The sequence below is a fragment of the Scyliorhinus torazame genome, chromosome 11, assembly GCF_047496885.1.
Source record: "Scyliorhinus torazame isolate Kashiwa2021f chromosome 11, sScyTor2.1, whole genome shotgun sequence".
NCBI lineage: Eukaryota > Metazoa > Chordata > Chondrichthyes > Carcharhiniformes > Scyliorhinidae > Scyliorhinus > Scyliorhinus torazame.
In genome coordinates this window covers 249,569,995-249,594,222 of record NC_092717.1, presented here as the reverse complement: position 1 = coordinate 249,594,222, position 24,228 = coordinate 249,569,995, and the positions used below count along the sequence as shown (strand labels likewise).

The following is a 24,228-nucleotide window of genomic DNA, read 5'->3' as shown; positions in this document are numbered from 1 at the left end:
CCCTCTGACAGTCCGGCACTCTCTCAGTACTGACCCTCTGACAGTGCGGCACTCCGTCAGTACTGCCCCTCTGACAGTGCAGCACTCCCTCAGTACTGACCCTCTGACAGTGCAGCACTCCCTCAGTACTGACCCTCTGACAGTGCGGCTCACCCTCAGTACTGACCCTCTGACAGTGCAGCACTCCCTCAGTACTGACCCTCTGACAGTGCGGCTCTCCCTCAGTACTGACCCTCTGACAGTGCAGCACTCCCTCAGTACTGACCCTCTGACAGTGCTGCTCTCCCTCAGTACTGGCCCTCTGACAGTGCGGCTCTCCCTCAGTACTGACCCTCTGACAGTGCGGCACTCCCTCAGTACTGACCCTCTGACAGTGCAGCGCTCCCTCAGTACTGACCCTCTGACAGTGCGGCTCTCCCTCAGTACTGACCCTCTGACAGTGCAGCGCTCCCTCAGTACTGACCCTCTGACAGTGCAGCGCTCCCTCAGTACTGACCCTCTGACAGTGCGGCACTCCCTCAGTACTGACCCTCTGACAGTGCGGCACTCCCTCAGTACTGACCCTCTGACAGTGCGGCACTCCCTCAGTACTGACCCTCTGACAGTGCGGCACTCCCTCAGTACTGACCCTCTGACAGTGCAGCACTCCCTCAGTACTGACCCTCTGACAGTGCGGCTCTCCCTCAGTACTGACCCTCTGACAGTGCAGCACTCCCTCAGTACTGACCCTCTGACAGTGCGGCTCTCCCTCAGTACTGACCCTCTGACAGTGCGGCACTCCCTCAGTACTGACCCTCTGACAGTGCGGCTCACCCTCAGTACTGACCCTCTGACAGTGCGGCACTCCCTCAGTACTGACCCTCTGACAGTGCGGCACTCCCTCAGTACTGACCCTCTGACAGTGCAGCACTCCCTCAGTACTGACCCTCTGACAGTGCAGCACTCCCTCAGTACTGACCCTCTGACAGTGCGGCTCTCCCTCAGTACTGACCCTCTGACAGTGCAGCACTCCCTCAGTACTGACCCTCTGACAGTGCGGCTCTCCCTCAGTACTGACCCTCTGACAGTGCGGCATTCCCTCAGTACTGACCCTCTGACAGTGCGGCACTCCCTCAGTACTGACCCTCTGACAGTGCGGCTCTCCCTCAGTACTGACCCTCTGACAGTGCAGCACTCCCTCAGTACTGACCCTCTGACAGTGCAGCACTCCCTCAGTACTGACCCTCTGACAGTGCGGCATTCCCTCGGTACTGACCCTCTGACAGTGCGGCACTCCCTCAGTACTGACCCTCTGACAGTCCGGCACTCTCTCAGTACTGACCCTCTGACAGTGCGGCACTCCCTCAGTACTGCCCCTCTGACAGTGCAGCACTCCCTCAGTACTGACCCTCTGGCAGTGCAGCACTCCCTCAGTACTGACCCTCTGACAGTGTGGCATTCCCTCGGTACTAACCCTCTGACAGTGCAGCACTCCCTCAGTACTGACCCTCTGACAGTGCAGCACTCCCTCAGTACTGACCATCCAACACTTCGGGACTCCCCAATAATGAGTGTGACCCACTGGCCCATAGCTGGTCCAGATCATAGAATTTCCTATTTTTTTCAATGCAGAAGGAGGCAATTTGGCCCATCGAGTCTGCACCAGTCCTTGGAAAGAACGCCCCACTTAAGCCCACACTTCCACCCTATCCCCGTCACCCAACCTCACCCTTTTGGACACTATGGGCAATTTATCATGGCCAATCCACCTAACCTGCACATCTTTGGACTGTGGGAGGAAACCGGAGCACCCGGAGGAAATCCACGCAGACACGGGGAGGACGTGCAGACTCCGCACAGACAGTGACCCAAGCCGGAATCGAACCTGGGACCCTGGAGCTGTGAGGCAATCGTGCTAACCACTGTGCCACCGTGCTGCCAGCAGTCTGTCGCGGTTCCCAATCCTGAGCACAATTGTCTGCTGATCGTTATCCTAACTCCCTCATGCAAGGTCTCTCTCCCGACCAATCTACGCAGGAATACACAGGACGCACAGCAGAGAAACAGGCCACTCGGGCCAGCCAGCCCATGCTGGTATTTCTGACACCAGTCTACAACATCCTCCACCTGCCATTGTGACCTGTATTCCCTACTCCCTCAAACATCCGCAAATTATCCTCGCTTCCTCAAATTCACAACTCTTAACCCTCCGCTGGATTCTCCAGTCCTGAGCTGCGTGTTTACCGGCATCGTGCCGATCGCTGGCGGTGGGATTCGATACTCCCGCCGCTGGTCAACGGGATTCCCCCATTGGAGCCACCCAACACCACTGGGACTCCCGCGGTCAGGGCTGTGCTGGCAGAGGGTGCAGAGGATCCCAGCGCTCACGAGAATTCCCACCTTTACGTTTAATTCCTGCCATCTCCTCGCTCACTCTAACATCCCTCAGTCTGAGATCTCCCTCCCTCCCCCTCTGACCCAGCTTGCCTGGGAGACAAATGAACAGAAGGTATCGCTATGGGAACCTTAGGTCCCGTCTCCCCCCCCTCTGCCAAGGGCTCGGAGAAGCTACGAAGCCGGGATTCTCCGGAGAGAAACCACGGATCCCTGGTTTGGAGCTGTGAGTACGACCTGGTTCTACAGGTACTGCCGATGCACTTGCAGGTATTGGGAGCGAGTGCTGTCAGCAGCCCTCCGCCCACACTACCCTGCGCCCAACGCAAAAGTGGTGAAGGCTGTGGACGGTCTGGGGAAGGTTTCTCTCGCTCACCAACAAGTGAAGTAAACTCCAGGAGGTTTTATTCAAAGATAATACCGAATAACTGGGAGGGAATAAAATGTTGCAGGAGAGAAAGTGAGGGAGCTTGGACATCGAGTAGGAAAGAGAATCAGTGAAAGGGGAGGGGCTGGAAGAAATGTGGGAACATCGCAATTTACAAATCAATTAACCCCACGGGAAGCAAATTCAGGAATTGCAAATTGGACCACAGGTCGCTGAAAACCGACCGCTCCATTCAAGTTGACCAGCTCTCGCTGCTTAACGCAGGAGATAGTCAGGATGAATCATTCGTTTCTCACTCAAATCACTTCGCAATGAAATTTCTTATAACTCGATCTCGAGATGTGGCATCGTTGCCAAAACCGACGTGCATTGCCCATCTCGACATTCACCGAGAGGCGAATCACTGGCGGTGGATCTGATGTCGCCGGGGGCCCGGGTGACTAAGAGACAAGCCCGTTGTACTGGGTCTGGGGACAGACATGGATCTGGTCTGGGTAAGGACGGCAAATTCTCTTCCCTGAGGGACCGTGAGCCGGGTGGGTTTTTAATCACAATCCGCTAGTTCTAGGGTCATGACCACAGCCCCCTTTTCTTTTCTGAAGCTGAAGTGAATCTTCCCCGTGTTGGGTTCGGACTGCCGGACTCTGGGCTGAATGGAAGCCCCCAAACCGCAGTGAGGGCCGAGGGGATTCGCAAGAATGATTCCAGAGATAAGGAACTATCGCCGGGAGGCTAGATTGGAGAGGTTGGGACTGTTTTCTTTGGGAAAATGAAGGTTGATAGAGGTGTTCAAGATGCTGAGGGTGTGGACAGGGTAAATAGTGAGAAATGGTCCCACTCGAGAGGGCATCAAAAAACCACAGGCCACAGATTCAAAATAATTGACAAAAGGAGTCAAAGGGATGTGAGGACATCTGCTTCCACCCAGAGGGGTGGTTGGAGTCTCGAACAAAATTCCTGAGAGGGTGATGGAGGCAGCACGATAGCACAGTGGTTAGCACTATGGTTTCACAGCGCCAGGGTCCCGGGTTCGATTCCCGGCTTGGGTCACTGTGCGGAGTCTGCACGTTCTCCCCGTGTCCGCGTGGGTTTCCTCCCCCCGCTTTTGACAAAGGGTCATCGGACTCGAAACGTCAGCTCTTTTCTCTCCCTACAGATGCTGCCAGACCTGCTGAGGTTTTCCAGCATTTTCTCTATCGTTTCGTTCCACAAGTAACGTGCTGTTGGGTGAATTGGACATTCTGAATTCTCCCTCTGTGCACCCGAACAGGCGCCGGAATGTGGCGACGAGGGGATTTTCGCAGTAATTTCATTGTGCCATGGGAATGTCACTTTAAGAAATGATAGGGCAGCACGGTGGCGCAGTGGTTAGCACTGCAGCCTCACGGCGCCAAGGTCCCAGGGTCGATCCCAGCTCTGGGTCACTGTCCGTGTGGAGTTTGCACGTTTTCCCCGTGTTTGCGTGGGTTTGACCCCCACAACCCAAACATGTGCAGGGTGGGTGGATTGGCCACGCTAAATTGCCCCTTAATTGGAAAAAATGAATTGGGTACGCTAAATTGAAAAAAAAATGTTTGTTTGCTCAAGTGGCTGCAGTGATGTCAGAGTGTGGGTGGAGCTGAGCTCTGGCTCTGCTTTTTAGTTTCTCTTTGAGGAAAAGCTTGGGTGTGTCTGTGTTTCTTAGTTTTGTTTCAGTGTTGGAGCTACAGCCAGCCAAAGAAGGTGTAATTTTGATCTCTCTGCCATCTAAAGACTATCTATAGATCATTTGGGTGAATTCAAAGTGATAACTGCTCTCAGTAGAGAATTTAAACCTGACGTGCTTCTGTAAAAAGGGATTTTGTCTTCTGGATGTTAAACATAGAACATAGAAAAATACAGCACAGAACAGGCCCTTCGGCCCACGATGTTGTGCCGAAATTGTGTCCTAGATTAAGAACAAATTAATCTACACCCCATCATTCTACCGTAATCCATGTACCTATCCAATAGCCGCTTGAAGGCCCCTAATGTTTCCGACTCAACTACTTCCACAGGCAGTGCATTCCATGCCCCCACTACTCTCTGGGTAAAGAACCTACCTCTGACATCCCCCCGATATCTTCCACCATAAATTTATGTCCCCTTGTAATGGTTTGTTCCACCCGGGGAAAAAGTCTCTGACTGTCTACTCTATCTATTCCCCTGATCATCTTATAAACCTCTATCAAGTCGCCCCTCATCCTTCTCCGTTCTAATGAGAAAAGGCCTAGCACCCTCAACCTTTCCTCGTAAGACCTACTCTCCATTCCAGGCAACATCCTGGTAAATCTCCTTTGCGCCTTTTCTAAAGCTTCCACATCCTTCCGAAAATGAGGCGACCAGAACTGTTTAAAGGAAAGCTTAAAGGATTACTTAGTGTTGTATTCTTTGGGGGTTGTATTTGAATTGATGGTTGTGAAGATGTTCACTGTATGTTTTAAAAATGTTAACTTGAGTTCATAGAATAAACATTGTTTTGTTTTTAAAAATACTTTTCCATTTCTGCTGTCCCACACCTGTAGAGTGGGCCATGTGCTCCCCATACCACAATCTATTAAAAGTTGTGGGTCAGATGAACTCCACGATACACTTTGGAGTTCTCTAAACTCTGGCCCATTACAATTGCAGTGTTAATGTAAGCCTGCTTGTCACACGAATAAAGATTATCATATTATACAAAAAAGAATTGAATTCCTCTCTGAAAAAAGAGAATGTGTAAGGTTATGGGGATGAGACAGGGGACTGGGATTAGGTAGAATGCTCTGTCAGAGAGACATTACAGACTAGGTGGGCCGAATGGCCTCCTTCTGCACTGTAAAGATGCTGTGAAATTGGGCTTCGGCAATTCATTTAACTAATCTACCCTGGGTCGTTCCTCGATCCGGAGTTCTGTATATTGGGGTTTGTGCGGAGACAGGGAATCCGGAGTTCTGATTATTGGGGTTTGTGCGGAGACAGGGAATCCGGAGTTCTGATTATTGGGGTTTGTGCGGAGACAGGAATCCGGAGTTCTGTATATTGGGGTTTGTGCGGAGACAAGAATCCGGAGTTCTGATTATTGGGGTTTGTGCGGAGACAGGGAATCCGGAGTTCTGTATATTGGTGTTTGTGCGGAGACAGGAATCCGGAGTTCTGTATATTGGGGTTTGTGCGGAGACAGGAATCCGGAGTTCTGATTATTGGGGTTTGTGCGGAGACAGGAATCCGGAGTTCTGATTATTGGGGTTTGTGCGGAGACAAGAATCCGGAGTTCTGTATATTGCAGTTTGTGCGGAGACAGGATTCCGGAGTTCTGTATATTGGGATTTGTGCGGAGACAGGGAATCCGGAGTTCTGATTATTGGGGTTTGTGCGGAGACAAGAATCCGGAGTTCTGTATATTGGGGTTTGTGCGGAGACAGGGAATCCGGAGTTCTGTATATTGGTGTTTGTGCGGAGACAGTGAATCCGGAGTTCTGTATATTGGGGTTTGTGCGGAGACAGGAATCCGGAGTTCTGTATATTGGGGTTTGTGCGGAGACAGGAATCCGGAGTTCTGTATATTGGGGTTTGTGCGGAGACAGGGAATCCGGAGTTCTGTATATTGGGGTTTGTGCGGAGACAGGAATCCGGAGTTCTGATTATTGGTGTTTGTGCGGAGACAGGAATCCGGAGTTCTGATTATTGGGGTTTGTGCGGAGACAGGGAATCCGGAGTTCTGTATATTGGTGTTTGTGCGGAGACAGTGAATCCGGAGTTCTGTATATTGGGGTTTGTGCGGAGACAGGAATCCGGAGTTCTGATTATTGGGGTTTGTGCGGAGACAGGAATCCGGAGTTCTGATTATTGGGGTTTGTGCCGAGACAGGGAATCCGGAGTTCTGTATATTGGGGTTTGTGCGGAGACAGGAATCCGGAGTTCTGATTATTGGGGTTTGTGCGGAGACAGGAATCCGGAGTTCTGATTATTGGGATTTGTGCGGAGACAGGAATCCGGAGTTCTGTATATTGGGGTTTGTGCGGAGACAGGGAATCCGGAGTTCTGTATATTGGGGTTTGTGCGGAGACAGAAATCCGGAGTTCTGTATATTGGTGTTTGTGCGGAGACAGGGAATCCGGAGTTCTGTATATTGGGGTTTGTGCGGAGACAGGGAATCCGGAGTTCTGTATATTGGGGTTTGTGCGGAGACAGGATTCCGGAGTTCTGTATATTGGGGTTTGTGCGGCGACAGGAATCCGGAGTTCTGTATATTGGGGTTTGTGCGGAGACAGGAATCCGGAGTTCTGATTATTGGGGTCTGTGCGGAGACAGGAATCCGGAGTTCTGTATATTGGGGTTTGTGCGGAGACAGGAATCCGGAGTTCTGTATATTGGTGTTTGTGCGGAGACAGTGAATCCGGAGTTCTGTATATTGGGGTTTGTGCGGAGACAGGAATCCGGAGTTCTGATTATTAGGGTTTGTGCGGAGACAGGAATCCGGAGTTCTGATTATTGGGGTTTGTGCGGAGACAGGAATCCGGAGTTCTGATTATTGGGGTTTGTGCCGAGACAGGGAATCCGGAGTTCTGTATATTGCGGTTTGTGCGGAGACAGGGAATCCGGAGTTCTGATTATTGGGGTTTGTGCGGAGACAGGGAATCCGGAGTTCTCTATATTGGGGTTTGTGCGGAGACAGGAATCCGGAGTTCTGTATATTGGGGTTTGTGCGGAGACAGGAATCCGGAGTTCTGTATATTGGGGTTTGTGCGGAGACAGGAATCCGGAGTTCTGTATATTGGGGGTTGTGCGGAGACAGGAATCCGGAGTTCTGATTATTGGGGTTTGTGCGGAGACAGGAATCCGGAGTTCTGATTATTGGGATTTGTGCGGAGACAGGAATCCGGAGTTCTGTATATTGGGGTTTGTGCGGAGACAGGGAATCCGGAGTTCTGTATATTGGGGTTTGTGCGGAGACAGGAATCCGGAGTTCTGTATATTGGGGTTTGTGCGGAGACAGAAATCCGGAGTTCTGTATATTGGTGTTTGTGCGGAGACAGGGAATCCGGAGTTCTGTATATTGGGGTTTGTGCGGAGACAGGAATCCGGAGTTCTGTATATTGGGGTTTGTGCGGAGACAGGAATCCGGAGTTCTGATTATTGGGGTCTGTGCGGAGACAGGAATCCGGAGTTCTGTATATTGGGGTTTGTGCGGAGACAGGAATCCGGAGTTCTGATTATTGGGGTTTGTGCGGAGACAGGAATCCGGAGTTCTGATTATTGGGGTTTGTGCGGAGACAGGGAATCCGGAGTTCTGTATATTGGGGTTTGTGCGGAGACAGAAATCCGGAGTTCTGTATATTGGGGTTTGTGCGGAGACAGGAATCCGGAGTTCTGTATATTGGGGTTTGTGCGGAGACAGAAATCCGGAGTTCTGTATATTGGGGTTTGTGCGGAGACAGGAATCCGGAGTTCTGTATATTGGGGTTTGTGCGGAGACAGAAATCCGGAGTTCTGTATATTGGGGTTTGTGCGGAGACAGGAATCCGGAGTTCTGTATATTGGGGTTTGTGCGGAGACAGGAATCCGGAGTTCTGTATATTGGGGTTTGTGCGGAGACAGGAATCCGGAGTTCTGTATATTGGGGTTTGTGCGGAGACAGGAATCCGGAGTTCTGATTATTGGGGTTTGTGCGGAGACAGGAATCCGGAGTTCTGTATATTGGGGTTTGTGCGGAGACAGGGAATCCGGAGTTCTGTATATTGGGGTTTGTGCGGAGACAGGAATCCGGAGTTCTGTATATTGGGGTTTGTGCGGAGACAGGGAATCCGGAGTTCTGATTATTGCGGTTTGTGCGGAGACAGGGAATCCGGAGTTCTGTATATTGGGGTATGTGCGGAGACAGGAATCCGGAGTTCTGTATATTGCGGTTTGTGCGGAGACAGGGAATCCGGAGTTCTGTATATTGGGGTTTGTGCGGAGACAGGGAATCCGGAGTTCTGTATATTGGTGTTTGTGCGGAGACAGTGAATCCGGAGTTCTGTATATTGGGGTTTGTGCGGAGACAGGAATCCGGAGTTCTGTATATTGGGGTTTGTGCGGAGACAGGAATCCGGAGTTCTGTATATTGGGGTTTGTGCGGAGACAGGGAATCCGGAGTTCTGTATATTGGGGTTTGTGCGGAGACAGGAATCCGGAGTTCTGTATATTGGGGTTTGTGCGGAGACAGGAATCCGGAGTTCTGTATATTGGGGTTTGTGCGGAGACAGGGAATCCGGAGTTCTGTATATTGGGGTTTGTGCGGAGACAGAAATCCGGAGTTCTGTATATTGGGGTTTGTGCGGAGACAGGAATCCGGAGTTCTGTATATTGGGGTTTGTGCGGAGACAGAAATCCGGAGTTCTGTATATTGGGGTTTGTGCGGAGACAGGAATCCGGAGTTCTGTATATTGGGGTTTGTGCGGAGACAGGAATCCGGAGTTCTGTATATTGGGGTTTGTGCGGAGACAGGAATCCGGAGTTCTGTATATTGGGGTTTGTGCGGAGACAGGGAATCCGGAGTTCTGATTATTGCGGTTTGTGCGGAGACAGGGAATCCGGAGTTCTGTATATTGGGGTATGTGCGGAGACAGGAATCCGGAGTTCTGTATATTGCGGTTTGTGCGGAGACAGGGAATCCGGAGTTCTGTATATTGGGGTTTGTGCGGAGACAGTGAATCCGGAGTTCTGTATATTGGGGTTTGTGCGGAGACAGGAATCCGGAGTTCTGATTATTGGGTTTTGTGCGGAGACAGGGAATCCGGAGTTCTGTATATTGGGGTTTGTGCGGAGACAGGGAATCCGGAGTTCTGTACATTGGGGTTTGTGCGGAGACAGGGAATCCGGAGTTCTGTATATTGGGGTTTGTGCGGAGACAGTGAATCCGGAGTTCTGTATATTGGGGTTTGTGCGGAGACAGGAATCCGGAGTTCTGATTATTGGGGTTTGTGCGGAGACAGGGAATCCGGAGTTCTGTATATTGGGGTTTGTGCGGAGACAGGAATCCGGAGTTCTGATTATTGGGGTTTGTGCGGAGACAGGAATCCGGAGTTCTGATTATTGGGATTTGTGCGGAGACAGGAATCCGGAGTTCTGTATATTGGGGTTTGTGCGGAGACAGGGAATCCGGAGTTCTGTATATTGGGGTTTGTGCGGAGACAGGAATCCGGAGTTCTGTATATTGGGGTTTGTGCGGAGACAGAAATCCGGAGTTCTGTATATTGGTGTTTGTGCGGAGACAGGGAATCCGGAGTTCTGTATATTGGGGTTTGTGCGGAGACAGGGAATCCGGAGTTCTGTATATTGGTGTTGTGCGGAGACAGTGAATCCGGAGTTCTGTATATTGGGGTTTGTGCGGAGACAGGAATCCGGAGTTCTGATTATTGGGGTTTGTGCGGAGACAGGGAATCCGGAGTTCTGTATATTGGGGTTTGTGCGGAGACAGGGAATCCGGAGTTCTGTACATTGGGGTTTGTGCGGAGACAGGGAATCCGGAGTTCTGTATATTGGGGTTTGTGCGGAGACAGTGAATCCGGAGTTCTGTATATTGGGGTTTGTGCGGAGACAGGAATCCGGAGTTCTGATTATTGGGGTTTGTGCGGAGACAGGGAATCCGGAGTTCTGTATATTGGGGTTTGTGCGGAGACAGGAATCCGGAGTTCTGTATATTGGGGTTTGTGCGGAGACAGGAATCCGGAGTTCTGATTATTGGGGTTTGTGCGGAGACAGGAATCCGGAGTTCTGTATATTGGGGTTTGTGCGGAGACAGGGAATCCGGAGTTCTGTATATTGCGGTTTGTGCGGAGACAGGAATCCGGAGTTCTGTATATTGGGGTATGTGCGGAGACAGGAATCCGGAGTTCTGCATATTGGGGTTTGTGCGGAGACAGGAATCCGGAGTTCTGTATATTGGTGTTTGTGCGGAGACAGGAATCCGGAGTTCTGTATATTGGGGTTTGTGCGGAGACAGGGAATCCGGAGTTCTGTATATTGGGGTATGTGCGGAGACAGGAATCCGGAGTTCTGTATATTGCGGTTTGTGCGGAGACAGGAATCCGGAGTTCTGTATATTGGTGTTTGTGCGGAGACAGGGAATCCGGAGTTCTGTATATTGGGGTTTGTGCGGAGAGAGGGAATCCGGAGTTCTGTATATTACGGTTTGTGCGGAGACAGGAATCCGGAGTTCTGTATATTGGGGTTTGTGCGGAGAGAGGGAATCCGGAGTTCTGTATATTGGGGTTTGTGCGGAGAGAGGGAATCCGGAGTTCTGTATATTGGGGTTTGTGCGGAGACAGGGAATCCGGAGTTCTGTATATTGGGGTTTGTGGGAGACAGGAATCCGGAGTTCTGTATATTGGGGTTTGTGCGAGACAGGAATCCGGAGTTCTGATTATTGGGGTTCGTGCGGAGACAGGAATCCGGAGTTCTGTATATTGCGGTTTGTGCGGAGACAGGAATCCGGAGTTCTGTATATTGGGGTTTGTGCGGAGACAGGAACCCGGAGTTCTGTATATTGGGGTTTGTGCGGAGACAGGAATCCGGAGTTCTGTATATTGCGGTTTGTGCGGAGACAGGAATCCGGAGTTCTGTATATTGGGGTTTGTGCGGAGACAGGAATCCGGAGTTCTGTATATTGGGGTTTGTGCGGAGACAGGGAATCCGAAGTTCTGATTATTGGGGTTTGTGCGGAGACAGGGAATCCGGAGTTCTGTATATTGGGGTTTGTGCGGAGACAGGGAATCCGGAGTTCTGTATATTGGGGTTTGTGCGGAGACAGGAATCCGGAGTTCTGTATATTGGGGTTTGTGCGGAGACAGGGAATCCAGAGTTCTGTATATTGGGGTTTGTGCGGAGACAGGGAATGCGGAGTTCTGATTATTGGGGTTTGTGCGGAGACAGGGAATCCGGAGTTCTGTATATTGGGGTTTGTGCGGAGACAGGGAATCCGGAGTTCTGTATATTGGGGTTTGTGCGGAGACAGGGAATCCGGAGTTCTGATTATTGGGGTTTGTGCGGAGACAGGAATCCGGAGTTCTGATTATTGGGGTTTGTGCGGAGACAGGGAATCCGGAGTTCTGTATATTGGGGTTTGTGCGGAGACAGGGAATCCGGAGTACTGATTATTGGGGTTTGTGCGGAGACAGGGAATCCGGAGTTCTGTATATTGGGGTTTGTGCGGAGACAGGGAATCCGGAGTTCTGTATATTGGGGTTTGTGCGGAGACAGGAATCCGGAGTTCTGTATATTGGGGTTTGTGCGGAGACAGGAATCCGGAGTTCTGATTATTGGGGTTTGTGCGGAGACAGGAATCCGGAGTTCTGATTATTGGGGTTTGTGCGGAGACAGGGAATCCGGAGTTCTGTATATTGGGGTTTGTGCGGAGACAGGGAATCCGGAGTTCTGATTATTGGGGTTTGTGCGGAGACAGGGAATCCGGAGTTCTGTATATTGGGGTTTGTGCGGAGACAGGGAATCCGGAGTTCTGTATATTGGGGTTTGTGCGGAGACAGGAATCCGGAGTTCTGTATATTGGGGTTTGTGCGGAGACAGGAATCCGGAGTTCTGTATATTGGGGTTTGTGCGGAGACAGGGATTCCGGAGTTCTGATTATTGGGGTTTGTGCGGAGACAGGGAATCCGGAGTTCTGTATATTGGGGTTTGTGCGGAGACAAGAATCCGGAGTTCTGTATATTGGTGTTTGTGCGGAGGCAGGAATCCGGAGTTCTGTATATTGGGGTTTGTGCGGAGACAGGAATCCGGAGTTCTGTATATTGGGGTTTGTGCGGAGACAGGAATCCGGAGTTCTGATTATTGGGGTTTGTGCGGAGACAGGGAATACGGAGTTCTGTATATTGGGGTTTGTGCGGAGACAGGAATCCGGAGTTCTGTATATTGGGGTTTGTGCGGAGACAAGAATCCGGAGTTCTGTATATTGGGGTTTGTGCGGAGACAGGGATTCCGGAGTTCTGATTATTGGGGTTTGTGCGGAGACAGGATTCCGGAGTTCTGATTATTGGGGTTTGTGCGGAGACAGGGAATCCGGAGTTCTGATTATTGGGGTTTGTGCGGAGACAGGAATCCGGAGTTCTGTATATTGGGGTTTGTGCGGAGACAGGAATCCGGAGTTCTGTATATTGGGGTTTGTGCGGAGACAGGAATCCGGAGTTCTGTATATTGGGGTTTGTGCGGAGACAAGAATCCGGAGTTCTGATTATTGGGGTTTGTGCGGAGACAGGGAATCCGGAGTTCTGTATATTGGGGTTTGTGCGGAGACAGGAATCCGGAGTTCTGATTATTGGGGTTTGTGCGGAGACAGGAATCCGGAGTTCTGATTATTGGGGTTTGTGCGGAGACAAGAATCCGGAGTTCTGTATATTGCAGTTTGTGCGGAGACAGGATTCCGGAGTTCTGTATATTGGGATTTGTGCGGAGACAGGGAATCCGGAGTTCTGATTATTGGGGTTTGTGCGGAGACAAGAATCCGGAGTTCTGTATATTGGGGTTTGTGCGGAGACAGGGAATCCGGAGTTCTGTATATTGGTGTTTGTGCGGAGACAGTGAATCCGGAGTTCTGTATATTGGGGTTTGTGCGGAGACAGGAATCCGGAGTTCTGTATATTGGGGTTTGTGCGGAGACAGGAATCCGGAGTTCTGTATATTGGGGTTTGTGCGGAGACAGGGAATCCGGAGTTCTGTATATTGGGGTTTGTGCGGAGACAGGAATCCGGAGTTCTGATTATTGGTGTTTGTGCGGAGACAGGAATCCGGAGTTCTGATTATTGGGGTTTGTGCGGAGACAGGGAATCCGGAGTTCTGTATATTGGTGTTTGTGCGGAGACAGTGAATCCGGAGTTCTGTATATTGGGGTTTGTGCGGAGACAGGAATCCGGAGTTCTGATTATTGGGGTTTGTGCGGAGACAGGAATCCGGAGTTCTGATTATTGGGGTTTGTGCCGAGACAGGGAATCCGGAGTTCTGTATATTGGGGTTTGTGCGGAGACAGGAATCCGGAGTTCTGATTATTGGGGTTTGTGCGGAGACAGGAATCCGGAGTTCTGATTATTGGGATTTGTGCGGAGACAGGAATCCGGAGTTCTGTATATTGGGGTTTGTGCGGAGACAGGGAATCCGGAGTTCTGTATATTGGGGTTTGTGCGGAGACAGAAATCCGGAGTTCTGTATATTGGTGTTTGTGCGGAGACAGGGAATCCGGAGTTCTGTATATTGGGGTTTGTGCGGAGACAGGGAATCCGGAGTTCTGTATATTGGGGTTTGTGCGGAGACAGGATTCCGGAGTTCTGTATATTGGGGTTTGTGCGGCGACAGGAATCCGGAGTTCTGTATATTGGGGTTTGTGCGGAGACAGGAATCCGGAGTTCTGATTATTGGGGTCTGTGCGGAGACAGGAATCCGGAGTTCTGTATATTGGGGTTTGTGCGGAGACAGGAATCCGGAGTTCTGTATATTGGTGTTTGTGCGGAGACAGTGAATCCGGAGTTCTGTATATTGGGGTTTGTGCGGAGACAGGAATCCGGAGTTCTGATTATTGGGGTTTGTGCGGAGACAGGAATCCGGAGTTCTGATTATTGGGGTTTGTGCGGAGACAGGAATCCGGAGTTCTGATTATTGGGGTTTGTGCCGAGACAGGGAATCCGGAGTTCTGTATATTGCGGTTTGTGCGGAGACAGGGAATCCGGAGTTCTGATTATTGGGGTTTGTGCGGAGACAGGGAATCCGGAGTTCTCTATATTGGGGTTTGTGCGGAGACAGGAATCCGGAGTTCTGTATATTGGGGTTTGTGCGGAGACAGGAATCCGGAGTTCTGATTATTGGTGTTTGTGCGGAGACAGGAATCCGGAGTTCTGATTATTGGGGTTTGTGCGGAGACAGGGAATCCGGAGTTCTGTATATTGGTGTTTGTGCGGAGACAGTGAATCCGGAGTTCTGTATATTGGGGTTTGTGCGGAGACAGGAATCCGGAGTTCTGATTATTGGGGTTTGTGCGGAGACAGGAATCCGGAGTTCTGATTATTGGGGTTTGTGCCGAGACAGGGAATCCGGAGTTCTGTATATTGGGGTTTGTGCGGAGACAGGAATCCGGAGTTCTGATTATTGGGGTTTGTGCGGAGACAGGAATCCGGAGTTCTGATTATTGGGATTTGTGCGGAGACAGGAATCCGGAGTTCTGTATATTGGGGTTTGTGCGGAGACAGGGAATCCGGAGTTCTGTATATTGGGGTTTGTGCGGAGACAGAAATCCGGAGTTCTGTATATTGGTGTTTGTGCGGAGACAGGGAATCCGGAGTTCTGTATATTGGGGTTTGTGCGGAGACAGGGAATCCGGAGTTCTGTATATTGGGGTTTGTGCGGAGACAGGATTCCGGAGTTCTGTATATTGGGGTTTGTGCGGCGACAGGAATCCGGAGTTCTGTATATTGGGGTTTGTGCGGAGACAGGAATCCGGAGTTCTGATTATTGGGGTCTGTGCGGAGACAGGAATCCGGAGTTCTGTATATTGGGGTTTGTGCGGAGACAGGAATCCGGAGTTCTGTATATTGGTGTTTGTGCGGAGACAGTGAATCCGGAGTTCTGTATATTGGGGTTTGTGCGGAGACAGGAATCCGGAGTTCTGATTATTGGGGTTTGTGCGGAGACAGGAATCCGGAGTTCTGATTATTGGGGTTTGTGCGGAGACAGGAATCCGGAGTTCTGATTATTGGGGTTTGTGCCGAGACAGGGAATCCGGAGTTCTGTATATTGCGGTTTGTGCGGAGACAGGGAATCCGGAGTTCTGATTATTGGGGTTTGTGCGGAGACAGGGAATCCGGAGTTCTCTATATTGGGGTTTGTGCGGAGACAGGAATCCGGAGTTCTGTATATTGGGGTTTGTGCGGAGACAGGAATCCGGAGTTCTGTATATTGGGGTTTGTGCGGAGACAGGAATCCGGAGTTCTGTATATTGGGGTTTGTGCGGAGACAGGAATCCGGAGTTCTGATTATTGGGGTTTGTGCGGAGACAGGAATCCGGAGTTCTGATTATTGGGATTTGTGCGGAGACAGGAATCCGGAGTTCTGTATATTGGGGTTTGTGCGGAGACAGGGAATCCGGAGTTCTGTATATTGGGGTTTGTGCGGAGACAGGAATCCGGAGTTCTGTATATTGGGGTTTGTGCGGAGACAGAAATCCGGAGTTCTGTATATTGGTGTTTGTGCGGAGACAGGGAATCCGGAGTTCTGTATATTGGGGTTTGTGCGGAGACAGGAATCCGGAGTTCTGTATATTGGGGTTTGTGCAGAGACAGGAATCCGGAGTTCTGATTATTGGGGTCTGTGCGGAGACAGGAATCCGGAGTTCTGTATATTGGGGTTTGTGCGGAGACAGGAATCCGGAGTTCTGATTATTGGGGTTTGTGCGGAGACAGGAATCCGGAGTTCTGATTATTGGGGTTTGTGCGGAGACAGGGAATCCGGAGTTCTGTATATTGGGGTTTGTGCGGAGACAGAAATCCGGAGTTCTGTATATTGGGGTTTGTGCGGAGACAGGAATCCGGAGTTCTGTATATTGGGGTTTGTGCGGAGACAGAAATCCGGAGTTCTGTATATTGGGGTTTTTGCGGAGACAGGAATCCGGAGTTCTGTATATTGGGGTTTGTGCGGAGACAGAAATCCGGAGTTCTGTATATTGGGGTTTGTGCGGAGACAGGAATCCGGAGTTCTGTATATTGGGGTTTGTGCGGAGACAGGAATCCGGAGTTCTGTATATTGGGGTTTGTGCGGAGACAGGAATCCGGAGTTCTGTATATTGGGGTTTGTGCGGAGACAGGAATCCGGAGTTCTGATTATTGGGGTTTGTGCGGAGACAGGAATCCGGAGTTCTGTATATTGGGGTTTGTGCGGAGACAGGGAATCCGGAGTTCTGATTATTGCGGTTTGTGCGGAGACAGGGAATCCGGAGTTCTGTATATTGGGGTATGTGCGGAGACAGGAATCCGGAGTTCTGTATATTGCGGTTTGTGCGGAGACAGGGAATCCGGAGTTCTGTATATTGGGGTTTGTGCGGAGACAGGGAATCCGGAGTTCTGTATATTGGTGTTTGTGCGGAGACAGTGAATCCGGAGTTCTGTATATTGGGGTTTGTGCGGAGACAGGAATCCGGAGTTCTGATTATTGGGGTTTGTGCGGAGACAGGGAATCCGGAGTTCTGTATATTGGGGTTTGTGCGGAGACAGGGAATCCGGAGTTCTGTACATTGGGGTTTGTGCCGAGACAGGGAATCCGGAGTTCTGTATATTGGGGTTTGTGCGGAGACAGTGAATCCGGAGTTCTGTATATTGGGGTTTGTGCGGAGACAGGAATCCGGAGTTCTGATTATTGGGGTTTGTGCGGAGACAGGGAATCCGGAGTTCTGTATATTGGGGTTTGTGCGGAGACAGGAATCCGGAGTTCTGTATATTGGGGTTTGTGCGGAGACAGGAATCCGGAGTTCTGATTATTGGGGTTTGTGCGGAGACAGGAATCCGGAGTTCTGTATATTGGGGTTTGTGCGGAGACAGGGAATCCGGAGTTCTGTATATTGCGGTTTGTGCGGAGACAGGAATCCGGAGTTCTGTATATTGGGGTATGTGCGGAGACAGGAATCCGGAGTTCTGCATATTGGGGTTTGTGCGGAGACAGGAATCCGGAGTTCTGTATATTGGTGTTTGTGCGGAGACAGGAATCCGGAGTTCTGTATATTGGGGTTTGTGCGGAGACAGGGAATCCGGAGTTCTGTATATTGGGGTATGTGCGGAGACAGGAATCCGGAGTTCTGTATATTGCGGTTTGTGCGGAGACAGGAATCCGGAGTTCTGTATATTGGTGTTTGTGCGGAGACAGGGAATCCGGAGTTCTGTATATTGGGGTTTGTGCGGAGAGAGGGAATCCGGAGTTCTGTATATTACGGTTTGTGCGGAGACAGGAATCCGGAGTTCTGTATATTGGGGTTTGTGCGGAGAGAGGGAATCCGGAGTTCTGTATATTGGGGTTTGTGCGGAGAGAGGGAATCCGGAGTTCTGTATATTGGGGTTTGTGCGGAGACAGGGAATACGGAGTTCTGTATATTGGGGTTTGTGGGAGACAGGAATCCGGAGTTCTGTATATTGGGGTTTGTGCGAGACAGGAATCCGGAGTTCTGATTATTGGGGTTCGTGCGGAGACAGGAATCCGGAGTTCTGTATATTGCGGTTTGTGCGGAGACAGGAATCCGGAGTTCTGTATATTGGGGTTTGTGCGGAGACAGGAATCCGGAGTTCTGTATATTGGGGTTTGTGCGGAGACAGGAATCCGGAGTTCTCTATATTGGGGTTTGTGCGGAGACAGGGAATCCGGAGTTCTGTATATTGGGGTTTGTGCGGAGACAGGAATCCGGAGTTCTGTATATTGGGGTTTGTGCGGAGACAGGAATCCGGAGTTCTGTATATTGCGGATTGTGCGGAGACAGGAATCCGGAGTTCTGTATATTGGGGTTTGTGCGGAGACAGGAATCCGGAGTTCTGTATATTGGGGTTTGTGCGGAGACAGGGAATCCGAAGTTCTGATTATTGGGGTTTGTGCGGAGACAGGGAATCCGGAGTTCTGTATATTGGGGTTTGTGCGGAGACAGGGAATCCGGAGTTCTGTATATTGGGGTTTGTGCGGAGACAGGAATCCGGAGTTCTGTATATTGGGGTTTGTGCGGAGACAGGGAATCCAGAGTTCTGTATATTGGGGTTTGTGCGGAGACAGGGAATCCGGAGTTCTGATTATTGGGGTTTGTGCGGAGACAGGGAATCCGGAGTTCTGTATATTGGGGTTTGTGCGGAGACAGGGAATCCGGAGTTCTGTATATTGGGGTTTGTGCGGAGACAGGGAATCCGGAGTTCTGATTATTGGGGTTTGTGCGGAGACAGGAATCCGGAGTTCTGATTATTGGGGTTTGTGCGGAGACAGGGAATCCGGAGTTCTGTATATTGGGGTTTGTGCGGAGACAGGGAATCCGGAGTTCTGATTATTGGGGTTTGTGCGGAGACAGGGAATCCGGAGTTCTGTATATTGGGGTTTGTGCGGAGACAGGGAATCCGGAGTTCTGTATATTGGGGTTTGTGCGGAGACAGGAATCCGGAGTTCTGTATATTGGGGTATGTGCGGAGACAGGAATCCGGAGTTCTGATTATTGGGGTTTGTGCGGAGACAGGAATCCGGAGTTCTGATTATTGGGGTTTGTGCGGAGACAGGGAATCCGGAGTTCTGTATATTGGGGTTTGTGCGGAGACAGGGAATCCGGAGTTCTGATTATTGGGGTTTGTGCGGAGACAGGGAATCCGGAGTTCTGTATATTGGGGTTTGTGCGCAGACAGGGAATCCGGAGTTCTGTATATTGGGGTTTGTGCGGAGACAGGAATCCGGAGTTCTGTATATTGGGGTTTGTGCGGAGACAGGAATCCGGAGTTCTGTATATTGGGGTTTGTGCGGAGACAGGGATTCCGGAGTTCTGATTATTGGGGTTTGTGCGGAGACAGGGAATCCGGAGTTCTGTATATTGGGGTTTGTGCGGAGACAAGAATCCGGAGTTCTGTATATTGGTGTTTGTGCGGAGGCAGGAATCCGGAGTTCTGTATATTGAGGTTTGTGCGGAGACAGGAATCCGGAGTTCTGTATATTGGGGTTTGTGCGGAGACAGGAATCCGGAGTTCTGATTATTGGGGTTTGTGCGGAGACAGGGAATACGGAGTTCTGTATATTGGGGTTTGTGCGGAGACAGGAATCCGGAGTTCTGTATATTGGGGTTTGTGCGGAGACAAGAATCCGGAGTTCTGTATATTGGGGTTTGTGCGGAGACAGGGATTCCGGAGTTCTGATTATTGGGGTTTGTGCGGAGACAGGAATCCGGAGTTCTGTATATTGGGGTTTGTGCGGAGACGGGGAATCCGGAGTTCTGTATATTGGGGTTTGTGCGGAGACAGGAATCCGGAGTTCTGTATATTGGGGTTTGTGCGGAGACAAGAATCCGGAGTTCTGTATATTGGGGTTTGTGCGGAGACAGGGAATCCGGAGTTCTGTATATTGCGGTTTGTGCGGAGACAGGAATCCGGAGTTCTGTATATTGCGGTTTGTGCGGAGACAGGAATCCGGAGTTCTGTATATTGGGGTTTGTGCGGAGACAGGGAATCCGGAGTTCTGTATATTGGGGTTTGTGCGGAGACAGGAATCCGGAGTTCTGTATATTGCGGTTTGTGCGGAGAGAGGGAATCCGGAGTTCTGTATATTGGGGTTTGTGCGGAGAGAGGAATCCGGAGTTCTGATTATTGGGGTTTGTGCGGAGACAGGAATCCGGAGTTCTGTATATTGGGGTTTGTGCGGAGAGAGGAATCCGGAGTTCTGATTATTGGGGTTTGTGCGGAGACAGGAATCCGGAGTTCTGTATATTGCGGTTTGTGCGGAGAGAGGGAATCCGGAGTTCTCTATATTGCGGTTTGTGCGGAGACTGGGAATCCGGAGTTCTGTATATTGGGGTTTGTGCGGAGAGAGGAATCCGGAGTTCTGATTATTGGGGTTTGTGCGGAGACAGGGAATCCGGAGTTCTGTATATTGGGGTTTGTGCGGAGACAGGAATCCGGAGTTCTGTATATTGGGGTTTGTGCGGAGACAGGAATCCGGAGTTCTGTATATTGGGGTTTGTGCGGAGACAGGAATCCGGAGTTCTGTATATTGGGGTTTGTGGGAGACAGGGAATCCGGAGTTCTGATTATTGGGGTTTGTGCGGAGACAGGAATCCGGAGTTCTGATTATTGGGGTTCGTGCGGAGACAGGGAATCCGGAGTTCTGATTATTGCGGTTTGTGCGGAGACAGGAATCCGGAGTTCTGTATATTGGGGTTTGTGCGGAGACAGGAATCCGGAGTTCTGTATATTGGGGTTTGTGCGGAGACAGGAATCCGGAGTTCTGTATATTGGGGTTTGTGCGGAGACAGGGAATCCGGAGTTCTGTACATTGGGGTTTGTGCGGAGACAGGGAATCCGGAGTTCTGATTATTGGGGTTTGTGCGGAGACAGGAATCCGGAGTTCTGTACATTGGGGTTTGTGCGGAGACAGGGAATCCGGAGTTCTGTATATTGGGGTTTGTGCGGAGACAGGGAATCCGGAGTTCTGTATATTGGGGTTTGTGCGGAGACAAGAATCCGGAGTTCTGTATATTGGGGTTTGTGCGGAGACAGGGATTCCGGAGTTCTGTATATTGGGGTTTGTGCGGAGACAGGAATCCGGAGTTCTGTATATTGGGGTTTGTGCGGAGACAGGAATCCGGAGTTCTGTATATTGGGGTTTGTGCGGAGACAGGAATCCGGAGTTCTGTATATTGCGGTTTGTGCGGAGACAGGGAATCCGGAGTTCTGATTATTGGGGTTTGTGCGGAGACAGGGAATCCGGAGTTCTGATTATTGGGGTTTGTGCGGAGACAGGAATCCGGAGTTCTGTATATTGGGGTTTGTGCGGAGACAGGGAATCCGGAGTTCTGTATATTGGGGTTTGTGCGGAGACAGGAATCCGGAGTTCTGTATATTGGTGTTTGTGCGGAGACAGGAATCCGGAGTTCTGTATATTGGGGTTTGTGCGGAGACAGGGAATCCGGAGTTCTGTATATTGGGGTTTGTGCGGAGACAGGAATCCGGAGTTCTGTATATTGGTGTTTGTGCGGAGACAGGAATCCGGAGTTCTGTATATTGGGGTTTGTGCGGAGACAGGGAATCCGGAGTTCTGTATATTGGGGTATGTGCGGAGACAGGAATCCGGAGTTCTGTATATTGGGGTTTGTGCGGAGACAGGAATCCGGAGTTCTGTATATTGGTGTTTGTGTGGAGACAGGAATCCGGAGTTCTGTATATTGGTGTTTGTGTGGAGACAGGAATCCGGAGTTCTGTATATTGGGGTTTGTGCGGAGACAGGAATCCGGAGTTCTGTATATTGGTGTTTGTGCGGAGACAGGAATCCGGAGTTCTGTATATTGGGGTTTGTGCGGAGACAGGGAATCCGGAGTTCTGTATATTGGGGTATGTGCGGAGACAGGAATCCGGAGTTCTGTATATTGCGGTTTGTGCGGAGACAGGAATCCGGAGTTCTGTATATTGGGGTATGTGCGGGGACAGGGAATCCGGAGTTCTGTATATTGGGGTTTGTGCGGAGAGAGGGAATCCGGAGTTCTGTATATTGGGGTTTGTGCGGAGACAGGAATCCGGAGTTCTGATTATTGGTGTTTGTGCGGAGACAGGAATCCGGAGTTCTGTATATTGGTGTTTGTGCGGAGACAGGGAATCCGGAGTTCTGTATATTGCGGTATGTGCGGAGACAGGAATCCGGAGTTCTGTATATTGCGGTTTGTGCGGAGACAGGGAATCCGGAGTTCTGATTATTGGGGTTTGTGCGGAGACAGGAATCCGGAGTTCTGTATATTGGGGTTTGTGCGGAGACAGGAATCCGGAGTTCTGTATATTGGTGTTTGTGAGGAGACAGGAATCCGGAGTTCTGTATATTGGTGTTTGTGTGGAGACAGGAATCCGGAGTTCTGTATATTGGGGTTTGTGCGGAGACAGGAATCCGGAGTTCTGTATATTGGTGTTTGTGCGGAGACAGGAATCCGGAGTTCTGTATATTGGGGTTTGTGCGGAGACAGGGAATCCGGAGTTCTGTATATTGGGGTATGTGCGGAGACAGGAATCCGGAGTTCTGTATATTGCGGTTTGTGCGGAGACAGGAATCCGGAGTTCTGTATATTGAGGTATGTGCGGGGACAGGGAATCCGGAGTTCTGTATATTGGTGTTTGTGTGGAGACAGGAATCCGGAGTTCTGTATATTGGTGTTTGTGTGGAGACAGGAATCCGGAGTTCTGTATATTGGGGTTTGTGCGGAGACAGGAATCCGGAGTTCTGTATATTGGTGTTTGTGCGGAGACAGGAATCCGGAGTTCTGTATATTGGGGTTTGTGCGGAGACAGGAATCCGGAGTTCTGTATATTGGTGTTTGTGTGGAGACAGGAATCCGGAGTTCTGTATATTGGTGTTTGTGTGGAGACAGGAATCCGGAGTTCTGTATATTGGGGTTTGTGCGGAGACAGGGAATCCGGAGTTCTGTATATTGGGGTTTGTGCGGAGACAGGAATCCGGAGTTCTGTATATTGGGGTTTGTGCGGAGACAGGAATCCGGAGTTCTGATTATTGGGGTTTGTGCGGAGACAGGAATCCGGAGTTCTGATTATTGGTGTTTGTGCGGAGACAGGAATCCGGAGTTCTGATTATTGGGGTTTGTGCGGAGACAGGGAATCCGGAGTTCTGTATATTGGTGTTTGTGCGGAGACAGTGAATCCGGAGTTCTGTATATTGGGGTTTGTGCGGAGACAGGAATCCGGAGTTCTGATTATTGGGGTTTGTGCGGAGACAGGAATCCGGAGTTCTGATTATTGGGGTTTGTGCCGAGACAGGGAATCCGGAGTTCTGTATATTGGGGTTTGTGCGGAGACAGGAATCCGGAGTTCTGATTATTGGGGTTTGTGCGGAGACAGGAATCCGGAGTTCTGATTATTGGGATTTGTGCGGAGACAGGAATCCGGAGTTCTGTATATTGGGGTTTGTGCGGAGACAGGGAATCCGGAGTTCTGTATATTGGGGTTTGTGCGGAGACAGAAATCCGGAGTTCTGTATATTGGTGTTTGTGCGGAGACAGGGAATCCGGAGTTCTGTATATTGGGGTTTGTGCGGAGACAGGGAATCCGGAGTTCTGTATATTGGGGTTTGTGCGGAGACAGGATTCCGGAGTTCTGTATATTGGGGTTTGTGCGGCGACAGGAATCCGGAGTTCTGTATATTGGGGTTTGTGCGGAGACAGGAATCCGGAGTTCTGATTATTGGGGTCTGTGCGGAGACAGGAATCCGGAGTTCTGTATATTGGGGTTTGTGCGGAGACAGGAATCCGGAGTTCTGTATATTGGTGTTTGTGCGGAGACAGTGAATCCGGAGTTCTGTATATTGGGGTTTGTGCGGAGACAGGAATCCGGAGTTCTGATTATTGGGGTTTGTGCGGAGACAGGAATCCGGAGTTCTGATTATTGGGGTTTGTGCGGAGACAGGAATCCGGAGTTCTGATTATTGGGGTTTGTGCCGAGACAGGGAATCCGGAGTTCTGTATATTGCGGTTTGTGCGGAGACAGGGAATCCGGAGTTCTGATTATTGGTGTTTGTGCGGAGACAGGGAATCCGGAGTTCTCTATATTGGGGTTTGTGCGGAGACAGGAATCCGGAGTTCTGTATATTGGGGTTTGTGCGGAGACAGGAATCCGGAGTTCTGTATATTGGGGTTTGTGCGGAGACAGGAATCCGGAGTTCTGTATATTGGGGTTTGTGCGGAGACAGGAATCCGGAGTTCTGATTATTGGGGTTTGTGCGGAGAC

The 24,228-nt window shown here is 50.5% G+C and overlaps 1 protein-coding gene across 1 annotated transcript in view; it reads right to left on the bottom strand.

Moving 5' to 3' along the window:
- The window catches only part of LOC140385963 (SWI/SNF-related matrix-associated actin-dependent regulator of chromatin subfamily D member 3-like), a 200,035-nt gene that overhangs the window by 10,727 nt on the left and 165,080 nt on the right, over positions 1–24,228 (bottom strand). The gene's annotated exons all lie outside the window — the stretch shown is intronic.